The sequence below is a fragment of the Lathamus discolor genome, chromosome 5 (genome assembly GCF_037157495.1).
Source record: "Lathamus discolor isolate bLatDis1 chromosome 5, bLatDis1.hap1, whole genome shotgun sequence".
NCBI classification, from domain to species: Eukaryota; Metazoa; Chordata; class Aves; order Psittaciformes; family Psittacidae; genus Lathamus; species Lathamus discolor.
Window position 1 is genome coordinate 90,701,072 of NC_088888.1, and position 20,810 is coordinate 90,721,881.

Below are 20,810 nucleotides of genomic sequence, written 5' to 3' on the forward strand. Positions count from 1 at the left end.
TGCCTGCTCAACTCTTCCTAAAAGACTCTTTTTTGGAAAAAATAACATAACAAGTGACACGAACATAAGGAGGGCTAGCTCGAAAAACTTCTCTAAATTTTGCTGCTTGCATTTTAGGACAGCAATGCTCTATGCACAGAATTATCTCAATTACTGTTCTATCAATACATTCCTAAATAAGCCAGGGAAGAAAAGTGGTATTCTGATTTTCCATCATTAGCTTTACTGGGTTTTTATTAAGAGGTATAGTGCCTGAATTCAAAGAAATTTGGATTCATTTTATTTACACAGAATACAATCTGCTCTGCACTGGTTCAGGGTCCATCTCACTTGCTAAGGCACAGGATAGGGAACTGGGATTGTTGAACCAAGTGAAAAGTTAGGCTACTTTTGTTTGATAAATAACACTTTTCAATAGCACTTGACTGAAAATGAAGGAGCTTCAGCAAAGCCCGCCAAACTCCAAATGGACTGTCTGATGATTTGGCACAACTTGAGATAACTCTGAAAGCAAGTACGGCCAAATTAGTACTTGCATTCAGTTAAAATGAAATGGACTATAATATAAATAGATCAAAATTGGGCCCAGATAGTGCAATTCACAATGCAGGCAGACTGTCAAGTGCAGAATCAGCACATTGGTGAGCAGAAATCTAATGAGGAAAACCTCTAAAAACCAAATTTGTTAGAAGAAAAAGAATTGAAATACTGCACATAACTAGAAATATTTGCTAAATACCAAAGACATTAATAAACAATTTAAGAGCAATTGCTTCCAGCCTGTAATTGATTCTCTTAATGTAATGAAAAGAATTTCATGCAACAATGTGTCAAGCTGCTTTAGAAAAAGCCCTAGAATAAGCCTGACAACTATGTTTATCCACAGCAAAACAAGTGTTCTAATAAGAGTTAACCAGTCCAAGATGTGGTGCATTTCCTGAACACACACAAGTGACAGAGAATTTTGGAAGAAGACTAAAGATGAGAGTGAAGGAGCGAAAGGTACAACATACAAATCTCAGAAAGAAAGGAGTATTTAAATGCAGGGCTTTTTTGAGAATTGCAGCCTACAATGCAGTTCATGTTTGCTCTGAATTAAGAGTAAAAAGGAAAAATAAGCAGTTTGGTATTCTTAAAGAACCAGCTTTATAGAGAAATCTATTTATGTTAACATGATAGATTGCATCATGTTATATAAATAAAACCTTATACTGTGACAGAAGGATCTGCTAGGAAAGTCAGAAATTCAATTGAAAGAGATGCTGTGAAAAATCTGCAAACCTGAACACCAAGAAAGAGAATGAAACAAAGAAAACAAACAGGTTTCTAGACATTTTACAGATAAAAAAATATGCACAGATAATAAAGGAACAACAACAACAACAAAAAGCCTTACCATGATGTTTGCACAACTGTGTGTCTGTAGCCCATGCTATAAATGTGAATACCTCCTGTTCCCATCATCTCAGCCCCTCTAGTGGCCAGTACCTGAAGATCTTTCCTTCAGGAGGGGGACAATCTGCGAGTGTGTACCATTTGCTGCTGCTCCTGTATCTCGTCAGAGATTTTTTTTCCTTAACTGTGTAATTTTTTTCTGGAGATATAACTTGTCACCTTTTATTAGCATTTTTGTCAGTGCTGCTGCTGCGTGCATACATTTAATTGCTAAGCAACAAAGACTAAGCTCTGCACAGCACATTCAATTCCTGCATTCCCGGTGCCATGCATTGTTACTAGTGCACTTACATAATATGAAATACAGGGAAAAAAAGGTAAAAAAATATTTATTTCTGTTTCCATAGCATCTAGAAGCCACAGTCTGGAATCAGGCTCCATCATGCTAGCCAGCAGACAGAGCGCTAACAACTGAAGGTGAACACAAGTGAAACGATACAAAGTACAGAAAAGTTAAAAGTGGACCTGAGTTTCAGCATCTGCACAGGTCAAGAGGCTAAATTTAAGGCTCAGAGGTGACTATCCACCTACAGGTTGACAGTTCTGATTGCCTGACACTGGGGAACTATTTCTGTGGCTAAAATTCCTCAAATACTTGAGACATTTGTAAGTATGGTGTCCTTAGGGCACTGCTTGAAAACGAAGGTTGGACTAGATGACCTCTGGTTGGTCCCTTCCAATCTCAACCATTCTGTGAAAGCAGTAACACCCTGCAAAAGCTTATCAGCTTAGAAGACGAGATACATCTACACTGTATCAAGGAATAATGTCTCTTCCCTTTCCTCTTTAAGGTGCAGAAAAATCAGGGCAGGCAACATTTTCTTGCCAAAAATTACACTTCACTGTCTACTTTTCCTATCCAAATGCACACTTGCCCCTGCGATTGAAGGGTGCTGCCTCCAAAATCTAAGCTTGGCATGCACATGGATTATTTGAGTTTATCGTAAAAAAGACTGCGATTCTGTCTTTCATTTATTGAAGAACAGCTATGTTCACCAAAGACTTCTCTTTACTCCTGAAATGTAAAAGGACAGTGACCCATACTTGCCCTTGGCATGATTACTAGCAATTTATACCCATCACAGTCAGCACTGCATTTCTAAATAGCACCTTATCTGTAATATTCAGCAGGAAGAGCAGCTTGGAAAATGAAGCTATTAATGTGTAGGTGTAAAAATTTGCACAACCACTTACACCTTTTGTCAGTCAGATGGGAATTAAGGTATTGGGTCTGACTCTTGCTGTATCCCTTTGACATCCTCCAAGTAGCCCAAATACAGATGCAAGCTGGCTGCAAAGAACCAGTTGGTTCCAACTTCATTTCAGGATACTATATACCAAGAATTATAGCAGATATACTTTAAGCCAGGTATCTGGTCTATCAGTCTCGAGGACCAAGAGGAGCACCAGGAAAATAGGCAGTCACTATTAAATCATGGACAGTCAACATACACTGTCCTGCCAAACAGCACCAATATTTCCTCTGGGTTCCAACATCTTTACATACAAAGTAACTAAACTTCAATAGTAGCTAATGAGTCCAGTCTCTCTTGGATGTGCTGAGATGTGGGCTGTGGTCGCGTTCTGGGCATACCATCCTTTACACTCCCACGGGAAGATCAGACAGCATTCTTCTAAACAAACAATGGCAGGACCCCACAAAGAACATTATCAAAATCCTAAGCTAATTAATTAAAACAGTACTTAATCATACAAAGTGCTTCTGCATTCAGCTACTCAAAACACTAATTCCTTAACCCCTGAAATACCTTTGTGAATATATTCTTTTTATTGCTATTTCATAAGAGGGGAGATGGATGCTTGGAGAGACTAGATATTTCCAGGAACTAGAGAGTCAGATCCTGTAGCCTCTTGATCTAAAACAGATGCCAGGGAACCAGCTGCCAACTAGGAGATCCCGCTCCTGCCTCTTCGGTGACTTTGTACAGACTCAGTACAGAATTGAGACAGAGATTAGTGAAATAAATACATAAGAAAATGTCAGATTTTCCAGCTAGTAGAAGGAGCTTAGTGATTTTCTTACGATCCAGAGTCCCAGGGCTCTTGGAATAAGGGTTCCACAAAAGGTAGCACAGAAAACAAGTCTCACATCACTGGCTTTCAATATAGAAACCTTGAAAAACCACTGAATGAGGTAAATTAATGCCTTATTACGTTATAGTTTGTGTCCTGATAACAGTAAGAACATAATCTTTTTTTTATCATTTAACATCGTAGCATTCAAAAACTACTAAATGAATAGGTGTGCTTCTACATTTCATAACACATAGCTCATTTCTGAATTCTTACATTGAACATTCAAGGTTTCTCCTGCTTTGCTCAAGACAGCAGATTACCTTGTTTGATGGAATTTTCCCTAAGCATCAATCTAAACACCAAACACGTCTGGGCCTAACATAGTCTTCCTGAATGACACAATATAATGAAACTTTCAGGGAGCAAGTCTTCGCAATGACTCCACGCATGATCGAAGCACTTGGTGCAGAAGACAGCCTCTGAATTTGAGCTGCAGTGACAACATGTGCAATACAGACAACAGGAGGGAAAAGAAAGGATACATATGACCATTTCAATCACACACTTGACAGCACAGAGTTTTGATAAATGCTTTGTTATTCCCACAGTTTTATAATTGACCTTTCATTCCTTCAAAGAACTGTAGTCATAATCTGTTCAGTTTTGAGCAGTTCAAGAGAAAAGCATACACATTAAGTGTATGCAAGTATACAGGCCCTTAATAACATGCTTGCCCTTAATAATGTGATTTTACTTTTGGTTAGCCCTGAACTGGTCAAAGAGTTGGACTAGATGATTATTGTAGGTCCTTTCCAAACGAAATAACTGTTCTGTTCTACAGTGAGCTACAGACTCCAGGGCAGGGCAGGAGGCTACAGACTCCTCAGTCCCGCTAGGCAGCTGGGCATCTGCACTGGTGAAACAACAATTCTGGGCTAATGGGACTGGGGAGGGAAGGGAACTTTTTTCCCCCTATAGAGCCCCATTACAGAGCAGGCCTCCTTGCAGTGATAATAAAAGGGAAACTAAGCCTGCACTTTGCAGGCTCTTACCCTCTTCTATCCAAAAGAGCACTGACACTCCATCCAAAAGAGCAGCAGCATTAGCTCATACTTTGCACATCATGCAGATTAATGGGGCCAACCTTTTAAATGAAGTATCAAGACAAGCCTTACTGGGCTGAGAAAATAATCTTTTTCTGAAAATAATAAAATTGAATAGCTTTCTGTCTATCCCAATGGCATTTTTCAGGGACTGCATCCATCTTACATAGACCATAAAATAATTCTCAGCCAGTACTAAGCTAAATATATATATTTCTAAATCAAAACAACTTCAAAGATGTGTCACACAAGACTGAGTCCAAGCCAAATTAGAACTGTGGATTAAAAAGACATTTTCAAAAGGTGTATGTGTAAAAGGCTGAAAGATATTTCTCAGTTCACGAAACAAAATTTGTGTTTTGGTTACTTTTTACCTTTGCAGATAGATCATTCAAAGGAAGCCAAAGCCACACAATCACTAAGAACATGCATAAGGAGCACCCAATGGGGTTTTTCCTCAATTGCAGTGCTTTAGCCATACTTAACATCAACAGCTTCCACAGTTTTTCCTGAATTATTATTTTCTTTTTTCCTATATCCACCATTTTTGTGAGGTACATCTTTAAAAACAATCTGTCACGGTATGTAATTAGTGTTGCCTTTTTGCCACACCACTGTGGGGAGAGAATTTTATCCAGTCTGGAAGTACTCACAGGACAGACAGCAACTGAATAAAGACCTGAGCAGTAGCTGTGAATTTTACTGTTGTAATACTATTAAGTCAAGCTTTCTTGAAAACGTGTTTGGTTTTTGGTTTCTTTTAGGGATGGGCATGAAGGAGAGGAACATTACAGGAATTTCTGTAATTTAGTACCTCAGAGATGAATAGTAGAGCACAACTTCAAGCACTTGTCTCCAAATCAATGCTTCCTTGCTTCTAAGGTAGAGGCAGGGAATGTTTTATTCACAATAGTTCAGAAATGGCTAAATGCAGCTCAAGTGACAAAACTTTTGGAATATGTACTTTACTTAAGCTTTGAACCTACTGAAAACTCGTAGGATTTACACATTGCAGAAAAAAGGATCTTCAGCTCCTGAAATAGTGTAGTCAATCTCTATTATATTCTAAAATTTGCTGTCATTAGAGTAAATGAAAATCTTTCTCAATCCCAAACATTTCAGTCAGTTGAAAGTGGGTTATGGGGTACGGGGAAGGAAGACATCTCATACAATCAGCATCAATTGTATGGTGTTTAGGGGCCACCAGGAAAAATCTAGGAATAATTCAAATCTTAGGGTAGTATCTCTCTCCACAGAGGCAACAAATATTTGATGAAATCTTCTCATTCTGTAGGAAGCGTTTTGTGACGCACATCAGTGAAAGAGGTCTTTGCGGCCTTTGTTTGCTCACGACAACAAGAACAAAATACCAAAACCAACAAATACAAATTTTCAGTGGTCTTTATTAAGACATCCATATTTACATATTCAGAACAAACCTGAAAGACTCTCTTCTACATTGCCCAGAGGAAAAAGAAGGAAAGAGGTAGGAGTTAAGACTATTATTTTGAATGTTAGAACTCTACCCTCTGTAGCTGTTACCATCTACCAGCTCTTATGCCCATGGCACTAGTTGCATGTTATGTGGTAAGTTTGCTTATGACTTGATATAGTCCAAACTAGTTCTGCAGGGGATAAAAGACAGGAGACCTGCTGGGAAAAAAAACACAGTAATTAGAAACTTTGAGATGTTGAAGATCAAACTGATACTCTTCAGAAAGTATACTCACCAGGCTGAAGAAAGCCTTCACTCATTTTCCAAAATTACAAGTATTGAATGAGGTTCATTGACTATAATAAAAGTGAGAACAGCTTTTTACTGTTCTAATGTGACAAAGAAAACTGTGATGTTCTACTGGAAAGCAAAAAATGTAGTGCTATATTATGTACAATATAAAATTAAGTACAGCAGAATTATGCAGTATGTTGTCCCTTAAGCACCGATAAACATCAAGTGTTTTCACAAGTGGAACAATAGCATCCATTATGCTGTCTCAGAATACATATGCTTCATAATTAACATCATTGGAAGAGGAAAACTCTGTTCTGTAAAAGCAGTGCAGTTAAGTGACATTCATAATACCTACCATGCAGCCCATTAACCTCAGCAATTTTAAGCAGTGTCACAGTCATCCATGGCATTTCAGATTTCTCACAGCTTCAAATCTGTGGGCAGCTTCACAAGCTTTTTGCAAAGTTTCTCATGACTAGGACATCTGTAAAATTCCCTCCAGACCTTTCTTCAATTCATCTCTTGTTACACAGCCAGTAATTCACATCTTTATCCTTATGATAAAGATGCATCCTTAGTACCACATTCTAATGAACACAGAATCTTTTCTAAAAAAGTAATTGATAATTTCAGGTGCTGTAAGGTATTAAAAGTGTACTGTTTCTTAATCTTACCTTTCTTCCCCCATTTCAATGTTGTTTTTTGATGAGGAGCGTTCTCAGTTGAGTCTCATAGTGGGGAATGAAAAAAAAATCAGTCTTCTGGCTTTTACCAACTAATCCACTGTTTAACATAGGTGTCTCTAAAGGTTTTAGTAACTTTACTATTTAGGTGAAAAGAACTGTAGATATACTTTATAGTCATATGAAACATTGCTACATTGCCTGTTGTGTTGCTTAGGGACAACAGCTCAAACAGAACCCTAAAATATTCAAGAACTTACAGTATTGTCTGAAAATCAGTGGCTAGTATTTTAATGTCCTGGTTTCATATTTTGTGGAAGTTCTTTTCAATTCAGAAGACAGCACAGGGAATTTCACTTCTCTTTAGGTAAATAGCCATTGAAAGTTGTCTCTTTTGGTTTTTAATTTCCATTTAGTTACTGCTGAGTTTGGTCTCTCTCCTGAGGTTCAGTTTGCAGAAAACTTTTGTTATCAAATAACTGTGACAGAAAGATTATTAAATACTACTTCACTGTCAACTTCTCTTCCTGGATGTGTACTCAGGATATACAGGAAAGGATAGAAGTGGGATGCATATTTTGGCACAGTGGGTTTTGTTCATTTCTTTAATCTACATAGGAAAGAAATGGGTGCATCTTTGTTAATTTTGATCTCATGAAACTGGTATTCTTTTTGTGCATGGAATTGATTCAGTTTTCATCATCAAAACTGAGACAGAACTGCTGTAAGACACCTTTCGGTTATGCCTCTTACAATGTACTTGTAGTCCTGCTTCTTTGACATAAATACTTTCACGTTTCCAATACAGGCATGTTGGAGAGGCCTATCTGAAGAAACAGATGATGATGATGTTAAAGGAATTCAGAAATCAACATGCACAGAAGAGGATGTCAGATCTTCCTCTCTAGCTGGCAGTGCTCAATAATGTTGCACTATATAACTCAATGTAATATAATGTGAAAAAGATATTTATATCCTCAGAGCATGTTAGTGTCTAAGAAAGAAATATAAAATACATTGGATCTTATAGCCCAGGGCATACACCTGATTTGCACTAGTGCTAGAGGAGAGGAGGCAATATATGCACTCTCCTAGAAGCCCAATCCTACCTATTCAGCTTGCTATTCACCTTATGTGATACAGACTCTAGATATAGAGCCTCCAAATGCCGTATGAGTGGAGAGCTTTAACTGGTCTGGTTTACCCATACAGAGCCCTGTGTCTGAGCTATCTTAGGGTTTTGAGTCTATGGGTCAGGCTTCGAATTCCTGAATTTTTAAGGACTAAGGTGTTTCTAGTCTCATGAACAGGGAGGGGTTAAAAAAAAGAAAACCCCAAATTTGTGAATTTGTGATCTGAATACAATAAGGGAAAGACAGTTGCTTTAGATCTTAGTTGTACTACACAACTGCCATGGTTTAAGTGCAGTCAGTAACTCAGACCCATGAAGCTCGCTAGCTCACTCTCCCGCTTCCTTTCCCACACACCCCCTTCTCTCCCCACTCTCAGAGGGACAGGGAGGAGAATCCAAAGAATGTAACTCCCACAGGTTGAGATAAGAACAGCCCAGTAACTAAGGTATAACACAAACCACTGCTGCTACCACCAATGATAATAAGGGAAATAACAAGGGAAGAGAATACAATACCACCCGTCGATACCCAGCCCGACCGAGCAGTGAACTAGGCTCTCCGGGTAACTCTCAGTTACATCCTGGGCATGACGTGCTGTGGTATGGAATACCTCTTTGGCTAGCTTGTGTCAAGTGTCCTGTCTCTGCTTCCTCCTGGCTTCCCCTCCTCCCTGGCAGAGCATGAGGCTCAGAAAGTCCTTGGCCAGACCAAACATTTGAGCAGCAACTAAAAACATTGGTGTTATCAGCGCTGTTCCCAGGCTGAAAGTGAAAAACACAGCGCTGCACCAGCTACTAAGAAGGAGAAAAATGACTGCTGCTGCTGAACCCAGGACAACAACTAAATTTGTTAAACTAAATTTGCAATGGCTCATCTCAGGGGGATAGCTATAATTTACCAACTCCTAGTGAACGCAGGCACCAAAAGACTTAGCGTGCTTTATTACAACTCTGCCATGCCAAACCCCACTATGCCAGCGGGGTTTTTTTGGCCTGGCAGCTCTCGTACTCTCTATATTGGCCCTAGACTAACCACGTGTTTTAACAGAGAGATACCCCAAGTCTCCAGGGATTTCTGGAGAAGGGCTCTCCAGAAGCTGCTTGAGCCACAGTGTCCTCAGCCATGCTGCAGAGCCCGTGGAGCCCTGCAGAACGCTGGGGTGACGGCTGCAGCACCACCCTCCGCTCTCTGCAGCTCCCACGGATGCCTGAGCTCCGCTCCACAGCCCACGGGGATGCTCTGAGTCACAACTTGAAACGTAAAACCTCCATCTGCAAGAGGGTTCCTTCTCTGCAAGTATGGGAAATGATACTCCTCTGACTAGGGGAAAAAAGGGATGCCAGGCTTTCACCTGAGTGACGACACTGTAGCCCATGTCCCAGGTCCTCAGTCAGCTCCATGTTTGATTCAAACTTCTCCAAAATGGGGGGAAATTTCATATTTGCTTGATGTGCAAGAGATAGCACTTCAAACTAAAGAAAAATAATACAAGGAAACGTATTTTTGTACTTTTTAACATACACCAGAGCCGTCTGTAAGTCACTTTTTTCCCCCAAAGGGAACTGTAAATGAACTAAACACTAAGAATATGTTTGATAAAACAGAGTATCCAAATTTGTAAGATACACTTTCTAAAGGGCATTTTCTGTAATGTTACACTGATCACCACCTGATTAAATTGCCTGCTGCTCTGAATTTAATGAGAGACTGAAAATTCTCAATGGTAATTGGGACAGCCAATTCTTTTAAGGGATAAAGTGAGTGGGTAGCTATTGAGGCACAGAAGAATGCTTATTAGTGTGGAGGTGGAAGATGTCCTTACTGAGAAAAACAATTAAAGACTATTTTATTTGGAAAAAATTGGATTTTTGTTTGTGCTATTTCTCTGGAGCCCTAGAAACGGTATCAATCCTGTAATGGGAGGGGCAAAAAAAAAGAAGGAAGTAAAACTGTAACCAATAAGCTAACACTCTCTTCTCTCCTGCTTATAATGACATACTGTATGTTAAATTTAATGATTTCACATTTTTCAGTATAAAAGATCTGCAATTATTGCCAGGAACTTCCCAAGTTATTTGTGTCTTGCCCTGTTTTTCTCAAAACTAAAAAGTTTGCAATTCTAAACAAAGCCATTCTCAGGAAACCCAAATACCCATAATGATGTAAAGACAAAGATGGTAAATGACTAGTTGACTGAAAACTACAAAATCACATTAGGAAATATGAAATAATTTCAGCTTAATAAATAATATGAAGTCCCATAAAGACACTAGGTATTATTTATGCTTTTGCAATTAGATATCAAAAAGTTTTACTAGGGATTGAAATGGCACTAGATGAAACTGCTGTTAAGTATCTGGCTCAGATGTGCATTAGGAACACAATCATAAAGGGATAGTTCTTATTAAAATGACTGTACATTTTTAATCATAATTAGATTTTTTTCCTGCCTCGAAGTCCATTTCAAGTAAATATTATTTAAAGGAAATACCATGAACTGCATTTTATAAAAGATCAATCAGGGCAATTGCAATAGACCTTCTGGGTTCATAATCAACAGAATTACTGATATTTTTGTCTTTAACCGTCCAACTCCATCTTTAATATCCGTATTTTACCCTGACTGCAAAATGCATATCAAAGGTCCAAACTGACTTATTTGTAGTTAAAAAGTGTAATGAAAGCAAAATTTTCATTTATATGAAAAACAAACGAAAAAAGTAAACACTTAAGACCCTGTCTTAAATATATTATTGAAAAATGGGAACTCAGTAGTTCAGAATTAAAGGGAAAAAAATAGCATAAGGAAAAACTTTTAAATCTGTTTTAGCCCTGTAAAATAACCAGTCCAGCTGCCAGGAGCTTTGAGGAGTCTGGTCACAGTCAGGAGGACCACAGAAGCACCCTAGCAGAAAAATGCTCTTTCAGAAGCTGTGTTTGATGTTCCTGGCCCATTCTGTGCCAGGAGCATGCCAAACTATGGATGAATTGTGGTTCTAGATTGGGATTAAAATCTGTCCTTAAATGTATGACTGCAGTTTGCTGCTCAGTTGAAAGGCTGACTTGTTTTCCAGTTCCCAATTTTCTTTTCCTTCAGAGCAGGTATTTTATTTAGAGACATATCTGTCTGGATGAAAAAGACAGACAACAACTGCTTATTTATCAGTCTGCCATAAAATGTTTAACAAGGCACCGGGAGAGTGGCAATATGTGCAAAATAAACAGCAAATTCTAGCTATATAAGCATTGGAGAAGATAGAAGCATGAGCAACCACCACCATGAGCAACGCGGCCACTGCTTCCAAGCAGTCAGGAGAAATGGACTTCAGTAAAATGTCGTTTTCCTTTCTTAAGAGAAAACAAGTGCAGGTTCAGGCAATTCCCACCAGGTCTATTATTATTTACAGTGGAGGCAGACATGGTCTCCTGCTCAAGGAGAATAGGGGAGGGGGAGAGCTCCAACAACTTTGAGCAGAAGAGAGGCTTTATAGCACTGTCATTCTTATGCGCAATGAGAATCGACTTAATTGCTAATCGTGGCATATTACTGCTAGTGCATTATAAGTTGCTATAAATGATATTTTTTTTTTTTTCATGAAAAATGCCCAGGCACAGTTGCACTTTCAGATTGCGTACAGAAGGCTTTCAGGTGAGAAATCCCGTTCATTTTTTGAAAATCTTCTGGCTTATGCTTCCCTGAAGAGACTGAAATCCTTTTGCCTATACCATGAATCAAAATTACCTTCCTCTAGCCAAGTGGTATTAATCTACCTCTACAGATTTGGAGCAGATACCCTAGTCTAGTAAAAGGTTTTCTCTGCCCTCAGGTGGAGCAATTTGTAAGGATTTTGACTCCAAATGAACAAGGAACAAATCTTTGCAGAGTCCTCTGCTCACAGGAAGGCTACACCCTTGCACCAGCTCTTCCCCCCAGCCCCTCATTTCCTGCAGTAGGTAAAGGGACACAGCAGAACAAGACAGTAAATGCCCAAGTCATGATATTTCTACGACTCTTTCAGTATTGCCCATTTTCCAGTGGCATTACAAGATCACCATTCAGTGATCAAGAGTGCAAATTGCTACCTTAGAGGAAGACAATCCTGGACAGAATGCAGGAAGGAGAGAAACAGGTAAGAGCAAGACAGTTACAATTACTAAACTTACACAGTAGTTCTTCATTTCACCTCTAATTCTGTCTGATCTCTGTTCTGTAAGCCTGGTTCTTTTATACACTGAAGACTACATTACTGAAGTACTAAATGAATATAAAGAACATTTACATTCAACTTGCAGATTCTATGTCACAATGCTTAAGAATGCCAAGTAGATGAATCCAAACAAATATAATTTCACATTTCATGACAGAGAGACTCAGGAATAATAAAGCATAAAAACATGATATTGGAAAGTAAAAAAATAAATCCCTGACTCATATTGGATTTCATGTTATTCTCTGAGAGGTACACATTGCCATTAATTGTTCAGGCTATATACTAAACAAGGACATTTAGTCATGAAATCACTGACAGTGAATTGGTAACTGTCAAGAATCGGTTCATCACAGCACTTGTTTCTTCTTGATTCATTTTAACTTTAACAAAACTGAATATTAATTCACAACAAAAATAGTAGTCTCTGCATGCAAAACGTATGTGTTTCACTGAAGACACCCCCACTTCCTCCTACCAAACAGCTGTGTACAATAGTATATTCCAAAAATTTTTCTTTAATGCTTGAGCACCAAAGAATGGCTGAGGTAAAAGGAAGTCTTTTTGTCAAATGACTTGTTTAGTGAAGACACTTGAATGTATTTTTGTTTAATTTACCAAATAAAAAGCTTCTATCAAATTACGTAACTTATTCCAGGCCAGAATTATCTACAGTAAAGCTATGATCTGAATGAATCTTTACAGAATTATCAGCACTTTCTACACCATCTATTGGTGAACTTGAGGCAAAAAAAAAAAAAAAGAGTTCTGGCTAGAAAAATAAGCATTATGGAGAGACGTGAAAACCTGTTATTAATCCACTGTTCATGTGTGCGAGGCAAGCAGACACACATTCAGAAGTGCAATTTGGAACAAACCAGGAATAGCAAATCTCAGATATGAGTCAAGAACAATAGTTCACAGCCTTTATCTCGTGGCTAATTGATGCACTGATTAAAGTATATTGTATCTTGCTATGCACAAGGACATGGTCTGAAGGCTTTTGGTAGGTCTGTTACCGAGAAAACTGATATGATGATGATACCTCTTGTGTGGACGTGTTAAGTTTAAGTCTGCAAGCTCATGTTAATGTATTGATTCATTTCAGCCTGCAGGGGGTTTGTGCAAAATGACTAGCCAGTTCAAGGTAGTTTGGATACTACAAAGGGTGATTCTAGACTGATTTATTTCAGGACATGTTTTTAACTCAGTGCAACTTGCGACTGCTTAGTGATGCACTGAAGACTGGAAGAGCACAAGAAGTTTCACCTCAACATGAGGAAGAACTTCTTAAATTGAGTGTGGCAGACCTCTTGAACAGGCTGCCCAGGGAGGTTGTGGAATCTTCCTCTCCAAAACATGCCTGGACGTGTTCCTGTGTAGCCTGCTCTAGTTGGCCCTGCCTTGGCAGTGGGGTGGGACCTGATGTTCTCCAGAGGTCCATTAGAACCTTAATAATTCTGCAAACATGGAATGATCAGGTATGCAGAACCAACACCAGTCTCCTTTTATACTTTAGGAAGTTAATACATGGTGACCAGATGGTCTTTTCACAAGTTTGATCTATTTTTACTAGTGAAGTAACTTGGTGATCAACAGCTTACTTTAGATTGTGCACTGGGCTTTTTCATGACTAATTTGCTGTTTGTTATGCACTGTCCTGGGTTACCACTCCTCACTCATCTAGCACTAATTCAGCTTTCGAGCAGAGCTGAAGAAGCCATTTCCTTACTGAAGGAGCACAAAGCTGCAGCTAACACTGCTGAATGAAATGGCATTGTGCTGAAGCTTTATATCCAAGACAATCATTATTTCTTCTGTACAAAACTAAAAACAGAAAGGGTTAGAAAAATTACTTGTTCCCAAGGCTTTACCTTGAAGAAGGGGTGGCCCAAAGTAGTGCATTGTCCGCTAAAGCTCTTGCATCACCAGGCAATGACAGAATTAAGTAACTTCTTGGACCACCATTATGAATTCATACTTCAGCAAGGGGATTTCCAATAACCCAAACTTCTCCATTCAATGCAGGCAGAAGTTGGGACCTCCTAGGAAGCACTGCCAAAGATGGCAGAGAAGTTAGGTCAAGTTGGAGTTTGTGCCTGACACTAACATACAACACCAGCAAGAAGCTGAGATGAGAAAAGGATAGGGTAGAAGCAATCTTTCATGTTTTTTTAAGGAAAAATAGACATGGTTCTTATGGACTAGACACAAATGAGACAGAGCATGCGCTGTTAGCTAGCAAACAGCTAAAGGTTGCACAATATATAAGAAGGAGAAGAAAAGGACAGCCTGTTGGAGATACTGACAATTGCACAGGCAAGTGGAAAACCCAAGACAAGAACTACTCCCAAAATGAAGCTAAGGGTCTCTCCCCACAGACTTTCTACAAACTCATGCTCCCCAGGGCTCAGTATTGAGGCCAGCTCTATTTAATATCCTGGACAAGGATATCTGGTGCACCCTTGCTAGGTTTGCAGATGACATCAAGTTGGGCACGGGTGTTTTTCTGCTTGAGGGTAGGAAGGCTCTGCAGAGGGATCTGGACAGACTGGAGCAATGGGCCCAGGCCAGTGTTATGAAGTTCATCAAGGCTAAACGCCAGGTCCTGCACCTGGGTCACAACAACTCCATATAATGCTACAGGCTTGTGGAAGAGTGGCAGAAAAGCACCTGTGAGTGTTGGTTGACAACCAGCTGAACATGAGCCAACTTGTGCCCTGGCAGCCAAGAAGGCCAACAGCATCCTGGCTTGTGTCAGAGACAGTGTAAGCAAGGGCGGTGATCATCCCCCCTGTACTCAGCACTGGTGAGGCTGCACCTCAAATCCTGTGTTCAGTTCTGGGTCCCTCACTACAAGGAGGACATTGAGGTGCTGGAGCATGTCCAGAAAAGGGCAGTAAGGCTGGTGAAGGGTGTAGAGCACAAGTCCTGTAAGGAGCAGCTGAGGGACCTGGGGTTTAGTCTGGAGAAAAGAAGGCTTGGGAGACCTCATTGCTCTCTATAACTATCTGAAAGGAAGGATGGAGTGAGGTGAGTGTTGGTCTCTCAAGTAACAAGCAATAAGACAAGAGGAAATGGGACTCAGGTTGTTCCAGGGGAGGTTTAAACTGGATACTAGGAAACATTTCGTCACTGGAAGGGTTGTCAAGCATTGGAACAGGCTGTGAAGGGAAGTGGTTGAGTCACCACTCTTGGAGGTATTTGAAAGGCATTTAAATGAGGCACTTAAGGACATGGTTTAATAGTGGACTTGGCAGTGTTGGGTTAACAGTTAGACTCCATGATCTTAGAGGTTTTTTCCAACCTAAATGATTCTATGATTTTATTCTATAAGAGAAGCACTACTTGAACTAGCAGGCATGGAAGAGAATTTCTTCTCATTTTGGGACTAAGTGTTGCAAATATGATTGTCAAATATAAAAGGGCACTCTTTTGTTTTCGGGAACAGCAGTAACAATAGATGTTTTAAGTAAAAAAACAGACTATTGGCCTCTCATGAGGGTGGTGGCAAAAACTGAACTACAGTAAAATATCAAATTCCTAGACACTAAACATGATTTAACAACCTGATTTTCAAGATGCTGAGTTCAGTCACTTATATATAATTTTCCTGTGCTTGATGTTCACTTTAACTGAGTGTTTATGCTAATTATATCCTCACTGTACTCCTGCTCTCCATGGGACTCCTGTTTTGCATAGGGTCACATTTTAATTAAGGACAGTGTTTTCTTCTGTGCCACTGATACCCACCCAGACCTCCTTGAAGAGGTTTTCTCTGGTCCAGCTGTGTGCATACATAACAAATGTGTGCAAAGGGGTTAAGTAGCTGCATCTCTAATGAGACCGAAAATAAAACAACCTCTCTTGCTCACAGGCTGACTCCTTTTTTTTACTTCAACTTTCAGAGCATTGTGAACACTGGAATTAATAATGTTTGCTGCCTCTGCTTTTTGCTAGAGTCATGTTGTAATAACACTGAGCCTTCTCCGGAAGACTCCACAAAATTCCCATGATGAGAGATACTTATATTAATTGACAAAACTAAAGTAAGAATAGGAAAATGCCTTCCTCCTCAGGCCTCAAGATTTCACTGAAAGAAATTTGGATTTGGCATTTTCCTTACATGGTTTGGGCTTTTGGGCATAGATCTAACAGGACAGATTACAAGTTAATTATTTCCACTCAACCCAAGATATTCAAAATTTAAGGTGCTGTCATGAATAATGTGTATGGAACCTTAACTGGAATAACAATAATAAGCCTTTTCTTTCTATCCCCAGGTAGCAGAGAAATAATACTAGAGATAATAAGAAAAATATTCTTATGTTAATATTTCATTGAAAGATTTTGTGCATTAAACAGAAATTTGAAAAACGCATTTCCCGTTTGTATCTTGTTTCATGATAACAACCTAATTCAATTTCTTTACATGCTAATCTACATTCCTGTAATGCAATCAGGAAAAAACTGTTCATGCACTAAAAAGTTAACTGTAGGCAAATCCTTTCTACTCACAAAGGTCTCTTGCCCTAATTCCGCAGTGATCACTAAGGTACTCAATGATCACACAGAAACAGTTTTACTAACCCATACACCACTGGCCTAGGGTTATCATCTTCCGCCTTGCAGCAACAAATCTATGAGTGGAAAAACTGCTGTCTTCTCAGTTCCTCCAAATTGTCTGCCTACATGAAATTTTGCCATTTTCCTTAGATTACAGAGGTAGCTACATGTAGCCCCACTGCAAAATATCTATTTCTGTTTTGATTAAGTTCATTTGGCAGAAGCTGAGGAAGAAGCTGGCAGAATTGGAAATCTCTGGAGGATATGCAACAGCCGCTGAGGCATGGGACTCCCCTGCCTTGGCAGGGCAGTAGCAGGATCTAACCCTGCTCTTTCCCAGTCCTGCTCATCCATCCTCGCCTGTTCTCACAGATGCTTGCCAGAGCATTACTACTGTCATTGTAAAATTTAAGCAAGCTGTAAGTCACTGTAACTATTTTTCACCAGCATTCAAGATGTGGGTGATTCAGCAACCATGCCCTTTTCAAATCCCAAGTTCCCACCAGTTCCAGCAGAGGTACTATGGCTGTGCCAAGATGGCATTGTGGAGTGCTCGCTGCAACTGATCCAAGTATTAAAAGGAAGACGAAAGCACTTGAATAACTCTGGTGAAGAACACACAAAAAGTGGTTGAGCCAAGGAAATGGCCAAAGACCAGTACAGAAAATACAGCATTAACAAAGTTACCACTTGAAAAAGACCTTTAGAATAATATAGTCTCTACTTTCAGAGTAGGTCACTGTCAGCTTCATTTGCCTTTTTATTTGAGTAACCATGAAGACCTCAGATGTCTGTGTGAGCACGGTGAAGAAAGAAGGAATTCAGGGCATATGCATATCCTGTTCATATTTTAAGGGTTGTCTTGAGAGACCTGAATGCCCGCAGTCGAGAACACCCATTATTATGATTATATGTGTATGTCATCACCAAGAGGCTGTGACCTTTTCTTGCAGGCACTGAGTTTTCTACACAGATATACAACTTCCCAAACAGCCTTTCTAGTGCAGTGGGAACACCAAGAACATGCTAACACTTACTGTCTTAATCCAAACCTATGAAGCCTTACTCAGCTTCAGCGGGCTCAGATCACTACTTAGAAACCTTTTCTCCTCCTCCAAAAATCATATACTCTTATTAAAAACTGCCAAACTGGAAACTGGGTTCAAAGCACTTCTGGTTTCTGGGGAATACCAGTGTTGACTGCAACAGGAAGTTCAGGAGTAGAGACTCAGACTTCCTCAGCAAGCAGCAAATCAGGAGCAGGGAGCCTGAGAAGGAGAGATAGAGAGCAACTAAGGAAGTGGGTAGCACTGAAATGGAAAACCATAGCTGGGACAGTTTGGAAATGAGACAGAAGGGATAATTCTGATCACTGTCAGGAATTCAGGACACTCAGGATCACTCTTCTAGTATCACAGCAAGAGCCTCCGAATCTAGCTTGCACAAAGACCCGTTGGTATTCAGTCCTAGGCCATAGGTTATAAACAACATATTCCAATATTGCCTGTTCGGTTCACAAAGGTCTGTGCCACATCAACACCAGCATGTAAAACTCATCAAGGAACATCCTTTTACTGTAAGGCCAACATGCACAACCTGTCCAGACAACGCTATGGACAACTCCTCCAAAATTGGGATGCTACTTCTAGGAAGCTGCTGATGGGTCTTGTCCTTTGCTTCTGCCACCACCTATCCATATCTAGGAACTGCCTGAGATTTGGCACAAAATCCAAACCAAAACAAAAAAAAGAAAACACCCCAATATCTCTGGCTCTGCGGACAATATTAAGATCTGCTCACTGCGTGGTCCTTATTTACAGTCTGGTAGAAAAAATATCTGTCATTTCTAATTTAAAGGGAGAAGCAAAGGGAAAAGCAATCTGAAAGGCCACAACAACAAAATCTGTGTTAAGATATACTAAGGCAGTGGAACCTGTGTGAACTCTCAGATGAAGAGCTCATCTCAACCTGCTTTTGAGGGACACACATATCTAGCTGCTGGCCCTGTAAAATACAAAAATCCTGAACATTTGCAATCGTGGATAAAAACAAAATACTTCTCCTTTCAGTGTTAACAACACTGTTATTTGGACTTAAATCTGGGAGACATAACATGAAAAGAAACAACTTTTGGAAATTTAGTGAGTAGCTATTGCAAAAAACATTAACTTTACTTTGCAATAAATCTAACTATACTTAACACTACAGATCCTGGAGTGCTGGAGGCTGGAACCTCACACAGTACTGCTGAGAGGCAGCTCTGCTACACCAGCATTTGACCATTTAGTTCTTGTGGCTTCGCAGTGGGACTTGCAGCTGCACAACTGGGAATTAATACAAGATGAAAGGGTGAGTTTTAGTCTGGATTGGTTCTTTGTTACTCTTAACTGTGTGCTCGCACAGGTGTTTCCACAAGCTTAGTGATATGGCAGCAGAGGGTCCATCAACCCAGCTCAGGACTGGCTCTTCCCGTGTCAGCACCAAGGTACATCAGTCTCAGGACTGCAGGGCAAAGGACAGGTAGCCAAGACCCTCTTAACAGTGCCTTTGTGGAGGCAGCTGCACATATAACTCAGGCAACATGAGCACAAATTTGTGGTGCCATCACCAGTAAGTTTGTGGAGACATTAGTAAGAGTAATCAGAGGTTCCAGAAGACCTTTGGGACTACTAAAGTACAAAGAAAAACAATATTTTGATCTCCCTCTTACTTAATTTCTCACTTTTGGATTCTAATATCACTGCTGAAATATGACATTATCAAAGGCCAGAACTGGCACTATGGGAAATAAACTGATGACTGAACATGAGTAATTCAAGATGTGTCCTGCTTTCAGCTACCCCCCGAAAGTGGATTTCATCCTCCAGTTGACCTCCCTTTGCCGCATTCCCTGCATATGTACAAAGGCAGCTCAGGTTTGGCCCTGTTCTCCAAGAGAGTAGTTTCTTACCACCTGCAGTGCCTCTGCAGCACAGCTCACAGACAATTACTGCCTCATCATCTTTTCTAGTTTGAATTATTGTATTTATTTTTCTGAGTCACTGTAATTGCTTTTAGTTTTTAATGATGTCTAAAAGTTCCACTCTCCGAAGCACACATTATCATTCCCATTATAAAATTCAGTTAAAAGGTTGTCAACAATCATGGTTTGCAGTAATCTCAAATTAATCTTTTTTTGCCATGAATGATACATGGAGCCTGCCTTGCCAATACCTCCAGACTGCAAAGGTAGATTCACTTTTAAACAACAAGCTCATCGGCATGGAACACATAGGAGAATTGGTCTTCATATTTGTATGGAAGAGAAATATTTTACAAAGTCCGTAAAGCCTAGGAGCATTATGAATTTATTTTCCAACCCATCAGCTGTGGGGATTACCGGTTTTCTACTCTGGGTGTGCTTGGTGAGACTACAGTTTTATGACAAGACTCTGAACTTTTGTGACTGAGTGACCATTATGTTTACAAAACATAATCACATCTATAATAAAGTAACTCCCTTTTGACAGAAAAATAAGACTTTCTCCTCATTTCCCACTTATTTTTCTCAAACGTGAAATCAAATGTATGTCCACCAATCGCACACATCCCCAGCAACAATTAAGTAAATAAGGTCTAACAATCGATCCTGAAATGTCCACCTGCACCGGAAACCTGTAACCTGTCAGGAACCCACTCAAAACCTGTACAGCCTTACCTGGTTGCATGGATTGTTCCTGAGAAATGCCTACAGAAACATTGATTCAAATTCTAATGATACAGTTTATTTAACAGACATACCTTTGCTCTCACACCTGATTAAATCAATTTACATGTTTCTGATTTACCATGATTGATATTTTCCTAGAAATAGAACTAAATGCAACTAAATTTATTGCCATTGCAATATAGGT